Below are 7404 nucleotides of genomic sequence, written 5' to 3'. Positions count from 1 at the left end.
AGACACAGAGAAAGAGAGAGAGAGAGAGACAGAGAGAGGCAGAGACTCAGGCAGAGGGAGAAGCAGGCTCCATGCAGGGACCCTGATGTGGGACTCAATGCCAGGACTCCAGGATCACGTCCTGGGCAGAGGGCAGGCGCTAAACTGCTAAGCCACTCAGGTATCCCCTAAAACAAGAATTTGAGCTGCGTAACTCCAAAGACTTTCCCACAACAAAAGACCAGAGGACTGATGGAGTGGAGAGGGCGATGACTATCCTGATAATGCACTTGGATTCAATTCATACTGAGCCCAACTAATTAGAGTGGCCCAATCTGCAGGAATCTGGGGACAGGGCATGGTAAGAGTGAGAGGGAGCTGAGATACAGGACTTCTCTTTCCAAGCCCAGACATATTTTATTTCAGTTTAATAAATGTGAGCATCTACTTTGTGCCTGGCATGATCCTAAGTATTAGGGATGCAAAGAAGGTTCCAGTATAATGCCTGCTCAAAATAAAGCAGAAGCCTTTGCAGCACACTCTGATTCCATGAGTGAGACAGAGTGGTCTCAATGTGAAGATGGTTGTCAATAATGCACAGATAACCTTCTCATCATTTTGAGTCCGGAAAGCAGTCACTTTTCAAAGGAAGACACTGGTTTTGGCAATAGGGCCCAAGACACACTTCTTAGATGGGCCTAGATAGCCAGGTACATCTGCCCATTGGGTGCAGATGTGTGTGTGTGTGTGTGTGTGTGTGTGTGTGTGTGTGTGTGTATATATATATATATATATATATATATATAGTTTTTTTTTTTTTTTTTTAAATTGCAACATGCTGAATTACACTGAATTTACTAACAGTGAAAGTCAGGGGAGGCTGAGGACCAACCATTGACTGGGATCCTTCCCAAAGCAGTTCCACCCCAAAAGGCAGCATCTCCATGTGTTTTGTTGATCATTTCTAAAGCAGAGATTGTACCACATCTTTAATTATCTATCCTGTTTCAAGGTAGGCTTGGGAGGAATAAAGAAGGGATGACTGGGACCAGGCCAGGGGGCAACTTCCAGGGGATGACCCACTGTTCAAAGATCCCACCATCTATGGGCTCTAATCTCCATTTTGACTACTACTGCTCTGTTTGTCTGGGTCCTGGATCCAGGCCCTCAGAGCTTGGCTGAAATATGGAAAACCAAGTAGGGGATACTGATGTTCTCCAGATTGCTGAGGGAGTCCACATGTGAAAGGGGTTCATTTGGGACACGGGTGCTTTTCGGGAGGTGTCAAGCCAGCACTGCCCAGTCACCAGACTACAAGCAAACTAAAAAGAGACGCTCTGTTATTCATTTATGTAACCCCTATCCCCAGCTGGGCATTCAATGCTTTGTGCTTAGTAGGTAATCAGTAAAGTATTCTGGAATGAATGGTATTTTGGGCTCCCTACAGAGTCAGCCTGTCTTCAGTACCCAAAGCCCCATGGCATAACCAGCACCAACAAAGCCAGGAAAACCATTTGGCCTTCAAGCCTATTTGACTTTCCAGGGGTGCAGGCCACTGGTATTTCCTCCCCACCCCAAAAAGTACAGGTTAAACCACAACCACTAGGCAAAGCTGATTGTCTCTGATGTTGGACCCACCCTGTCTGGAAGGGATGAGATGTGTTCTGACTCAAATTCCTACTGGAATTCAAAGATACAGTGACGCTTTGGTGGTCACCAATCCCTTCCTCTTTCTCTCCCTTAGGACCCAATACCCCTGATTTTTATAACACAGCCTCTGCTCCTAAACAACCAAGGGATGGTGGCGATAAGAGTGGAAATCCAGGGGTAGCCCCGGTGGCCCAGAGGTTTAGCGCCACCTTCAGCCTGGGTTGTGAACCTGGAGACCCGGGCTCGAGTCCCATATTGGGCTCCGTGCATGGAGTCTGCTTCTCCCTCTGCCTCTCTGTCTCTCTCTGTGTGTGTCTGTCATGAATAAATAAAATCTTAAAAAAAAAAAAAAAAAAAAGAGTGGAAATCTACCCAAACAGGATTAGTAAATTGAATATAAAGAGGTCAGTAGAAAGATGATCATGGTGAATAAAATCCAGGCTCTACTTCTGGCCCGTCCTGAAAACTCCTGATGCCAGTGAGGGATTATTTACTAGTCTGATGCTTTGATGGAAAGTTTGGGCTACCTGGCACCCAATAGTAGTGTCCCAAAGTTTCCAAGGGAGATGCTTCTCCTTATTCCCTTGGCATTGAAGGGTCATTAGAACTCACCATGGAGAGTCTCTTCTTTCCAGAAGGACAAGACAAAGATATTGGAGCTGGGGAAAAGATTTGTTTTCTTTCAAATGCAATCAATCAATAGGAGGAAGACCTCAATTTCGGAGTTCTGGAAAATGCATTGAGGGCTTCAGAATTTTCTTTTAATAAGCTCCTTAAAAAGAAAACAAGACAACAATTTTCTTCTTTTAATGGATAGCATGTCTTATTTTGACTGTGTATTTACTACATGCTTGGTATTATTAACCTGATGACCTGATGGATTCCAGATCACCTTCTAGAAAGTATGAATGTCCTTGAATTAGGAGATCAGGGTTGGTTTAGGGAGAGACACCTACATGAGGGAGGAAGCAAAGGAGGTAACCTGAAATCTGAAGTCTGGAGGCCACTCAGTATAGGACATCCTTTGTTTTACAAATGAGCCAAGAACTAATGATGTTCCTGAGACTGTGCTGGGGGAGAGAATCATATACGATGGACCAATTCCCAGGATTCTGGCACTGGCTATGCTTACCTGGCTCTAGGTATGACCAGGACTAGATATTAACTCTAAAATACCAGCTACCATTTCTGAGATTCTCACTACAACCCTATCAAATAAGTATTATCTTACTTTTACAAATGAGGAAACAGAATCTTAGAAAGGCTGATACATTTGTATAAGACTGCCTAGTAATTAAGCGGCAGAGCTCGGATTTTAAACTTGTCTATCTGCTTCTAGAGTCTGAATTCCTGACTGCTATGCATATACAGTCTCCAGCGTAAAAGAAAAAGCATCGATTTGGAACATATACATATCCGTTCGGATTCTAGCTCTACCACTTCTTGTCCCCATGACATTGGGCTAATTGCTTAAGCATCAATGAGACTTCATTTGTAAAATGGAGACAATAAACCTAACATCATGAAATCTTGGAAGAACTAAATGAGATAAAAAAATAGAGGTGCCTGGTAGGGAGCCTGCATGTGGTGGTCCTTCAATAAATGGCAGCCTCTGTTGTTTATTTTAGTAAATTGCAAATTCTTTGGGAGAGAGGGCAATGTCATTAGTTGGCATAATGCTTGGCCAAGTGCCTGACACTTATTAGGCCCTTTCTAAACATTGGTTGAATAAACAAAAGTTGGATTTTACTGAATAGTAGTAAATCTACTTTGGTAACTTAAACCAATCAGAGAGAAGCTAACCAAGGATAGAAGTGGAACTTTCAGTGCCTAGAATTTTCACCCCCCTTCCCCACCCCACCATGGAATAACTAGAGAGGTGCCTGCAAGGTCAGTGTAGAACACTCTTGGGGGAGGAGGCATGGAAAACGTCAGGATCAAACCTCACATTTGATGTTAAAAAGTCATGTGATTTTTGCATTTCATCCCATAAAACACCCATGTTTATTTCCATAGCAGTCCTCTTCCTCCCCATGAAAAATCCTTGGGTAAAAACGGTGCCCTAGATACACCATGCTTCTCCAGAGGCTCTCTGGACCCGGGCATTCACAGACTGAGCAGCCATTCACCTTGGCTGGCGAGTTCCCTGGTCACTGGAAGGACAGCTGGGTGAGCTGCTCCTACACATTGCTTGTGCATCTTCACATCTCGCATCTAATGGGATGGAGGGATCCACCCCAGCTGTTGAATTCCCCTCCCCCCCCACCCGGGGCGGGAACTGACAGACCAGCTCCCTCCATCTGTTGCTGGAGCATGAAGAGGTGGCACTGTTGCTTCTTCACCACTTTTCCTTTTGGAGAAACTGCCAAATGGCTCCCAGCCAGGCTGCTTGGTTAAGCTTTGCAAAGAGCTGAATTCCTTTTCTCATCCCCATGGGGCTATATTTCTAAGGGAATTTGTAATAATAGAAATTGTTTTGATCCTCAATCAAGACACAGAAAGATTCTCTCCCTTCTCTAACTCCCACTTCTGAGATCCCCAGCCATGTTAAGTAATGCACCCTTGGGGGAAAGTTTATGCGCCCCCCCAACTCCCTGCCTGTAGCCAGCCTCACAGGGCAGCCTAGTCTCCAACTTCGTCCCCTGAAGCATTTCTGTCTGACCTGTGATGTTTCTTTGGACCTGACCCTCTCTTCCTCCAGCGCCCTTTTTCATCCTCTTCAACAAAACAGCATCTTCCAGGAGTCATGTGTTGTGATTTCAGGGGAGGACTGGGGTGTAGGGGGCAGGATTAGAAGAGTGTGTCTTCTTTCTGGAGAACCAGAAAAAGGAAGACGAAGGGAACCGATATTTTTGAAGGCTCTAGAGTAGGTCTTCTACATACAACATTTAATCTTTGTAAAACCCTGAAACACAATTGCACTTATTTCCATTTAACATGTACGGTAAGCTGAGGTATAAAGAGGTGAACTGGGATTTTAGCATCAGCCTAGCATCAGTGTACAGTGTGAAGGAAAGGTTGCCTAGGCGAGCGAATCAATGAGAAGGTCAAGTCAACTGGAAAGCGAAGTCTGACTTCTTTGGGCTAACTGCCTCTCTGTGTCTCTCATGAATAATAAAATCTTAAAATAAATAAATAAATAAAAGCTTTCTTGGAATTCCCCAGCTTTGGGAGATCTGTTTCTGAGGTCTCTGCCCTGGAGTCTGGGATGTCACATCACCTTCTGAAACAGGCCCTCTTTACCCTGTCTGTTCTATTCCAGAACCAGGTTTCCATGAGAAAACCAAGCCCACAGGAAATGGAAGTGAATGAGGCCTTCTTTTATTCTTTCTTTCTTTTTCCGTATTCTTGCCTAGTTTTCTTTGACTTTGGTCCTGGCATATATTGACATTGCTGAAGGAACAGCTCCCTCACAACCCCACACCCACGCCTAAGACATTGTGGATATTTGGTAAGGTTTGCTAAGTCTCATTGAATTGACAGCTGGCAGCCACACCATCTTGCCTCCACAGGAGGGAAGAAGGGAGGGCAACCGTGGGGGGAGGAGGGAAGTGGGAAGAGGACCCCGAGGTAGAAGGCTTGGTCTTTTTTTTTTTTTAATCTTTAAAAAAGATTTTATTTATTCCTGAGAGACACAGAGAGAGGCAGAGACACAGGCAGAGGGAGAAGCAGGCTCCTCATAGGGAGCCCGATGTGGGACGCAATTCTGGATCCTGGGATCACACCCTGAGCCAAAGGCAGATGCTCACCCGCTGAGCCACCCAAGGCTTGGTCTTTAGTTGGCTGCTGTGGGTTAGTCAAGGGAGAGGTACCAGCATCACCAATTACTGGGATTTTTTAAAATATTTTATTTATTTATTCATGAGAGATAGAGAGAGAGAGAGAGAGAGAGAGAGAGAGAGGCAGAGACACAGGCAGAGGGAGAAGCAGGCTCCATGCAGGGAGCCTAACGTGGAACTTGATCCGGGGTCTCCAGGATCACGCCCTGGGCTGAAGGCAGGCGCTAAACCACTGAGCCACCTGGGCTGCCCCCAATTACTGGGATTTGATGTGAAAAAGTGCTATTCCTTGGCAGGGAAAGAACGGAAAGCTCAGGAGCTCGGAGATATTCTTGTCTAGACTTGCTGTTTGTTCTCAGACCCCATGTCAGCAACCCCGGCCTGAGAGCCCCTTGGAGGCTCAGAGCTGTGTGTGGGGTGTCATTGGGTGTCATTTAAAGTGAATGGGAAAAGCAACTTGGGTTCAGGCCCAAGGTTGATACTTTAATTAGAGTCCTCTCCTCTGTGGTGTGAGGCTCTCTGCTAATCAACTGTAGCAGGAGGGATGGGGGAGAGTGACTGCTGGCTGTAGATCAAGGAGATTCAGATTCTGTTGTTCTGCCAGCTAGAGGCCCACTTCTAAAAAGCCCTCACCCCCTTTGGTTAGGTATATTCCTAGGTATCTTATGCTTTTGGATGCAATTGTAAATGGGATTGACTCCTTAATTTCTCTTTCTTCAGTCTCATTGTTAGTGTATAGAAATGCCACTGACTTCTGGGCATTGATTTTGTATCCTGCCACACTGTTGAATTGCTGTATGAGTTCTAGCAATCTTGGGGTGGAGTCTTTTGGGTTTTCTATGTATAGTATCATGTCATCTGTGAAAAGGGAGAGTTTGACTTCTTTGCCAATTTGAATGCCTTTTATTTCTTTTTGTTGCCTGATTGCTGAGGCTAGGACTTCTAGTACTATGTTGAATAGCAGTGGTGAGAGTGGACATCCCTGTCTTGTTCCTGATCTTAGGGGAAAGGCTCCCAGTGCTTCCCCATTGAGAATGATATTTGCTGTGGGCTTTTCGTAGATGGCTTTTAAGATGTTGAGGAATGTTCCCTCTGTCCCTACACTCTGAAGAGTTTTGATCAGGAATGGATGCTCTATTTTGTCAAATGCTTTCTCTGCATCTATTGAGAGGATCATATGGTTCTTGTTTTTTCTCTTGCTGATATGATGAATCACATTGATTGTTTTATGAATGTTGAACCAGACTTGCATCCCGGGGAAAAATCCCACTTGGTCCTGGTGAATAATCTTCTTAATGTATTGTTGGATCCTGGGCAGCCCCTGTGGCGCAGCGGTTTAGCGCCGCCTGCAGCCCAGGGTGTGATTCTGGAGACCCTGGATAGAGTCCCACATCAGGCTCTCTGTATGATGCCTGCTTGTGTCTCTGCCTCTCTCTCTCTGTCTCTATGAATAAATAAATAAAATCTTAAAAAGAAAAAAGTATTGTTGGATCCTATTGGCTACTGTCTTGTTGAGAATTTTTGCATCTGTTCATCAGGGATATTGGTCTATAATTCTCCTTTTTGGTGGGGTCTTTGTCTGGTTTTGGAATTAAGGTGATGCTGGCCTCATAGATCGAGTTTGGAAGTACTCCATCTCTTTCTATCTTTCTGAACAGCTTTAGTAGAATAGGTATGGTTTCTTCTTTAAATGTTTGATAGAATTCCCCTGGGAAGGCATCTGGCCCTGGACTTTTGTGTCTTGGGAGGTTTTTGATGACTGCTTCAATTTCCTCCCTGGTTATCGGCTTGTTCAGGTTCTCTATTTCCTTCTGTTCCAGTTTTGGTAGTTTGTGGTTTTCCAGAAGTGCGTTTATTTCTTCTAGATTGCCTAATTTATTGGCATATAGCTAAGTGAAATAAGTCAATTGGAGAAGGACAAGCATTATATGGTCTCATTTATTTGGGGAATATAGAAATTAATGAAAGGGAATAAAGGGAAAGGAGAGAAAATGAG

The sequence above is a fragment of the Canis aureus genome, chromosome 38, assembly GCF_053574225.1.
Source record: "Canis aureus isolate CA01 chromosome 38, VMU_Caureus_v.1.0, whole genome shotgun sequence".
Lineage (NCBI taxonomy): Eukaryota > Metazoa > Chordata > Mammalia > Carnivora > Canidae > Canis > Canis aureus.
This window is presented reverse-complemented; position numbering follows the sequence as displayed.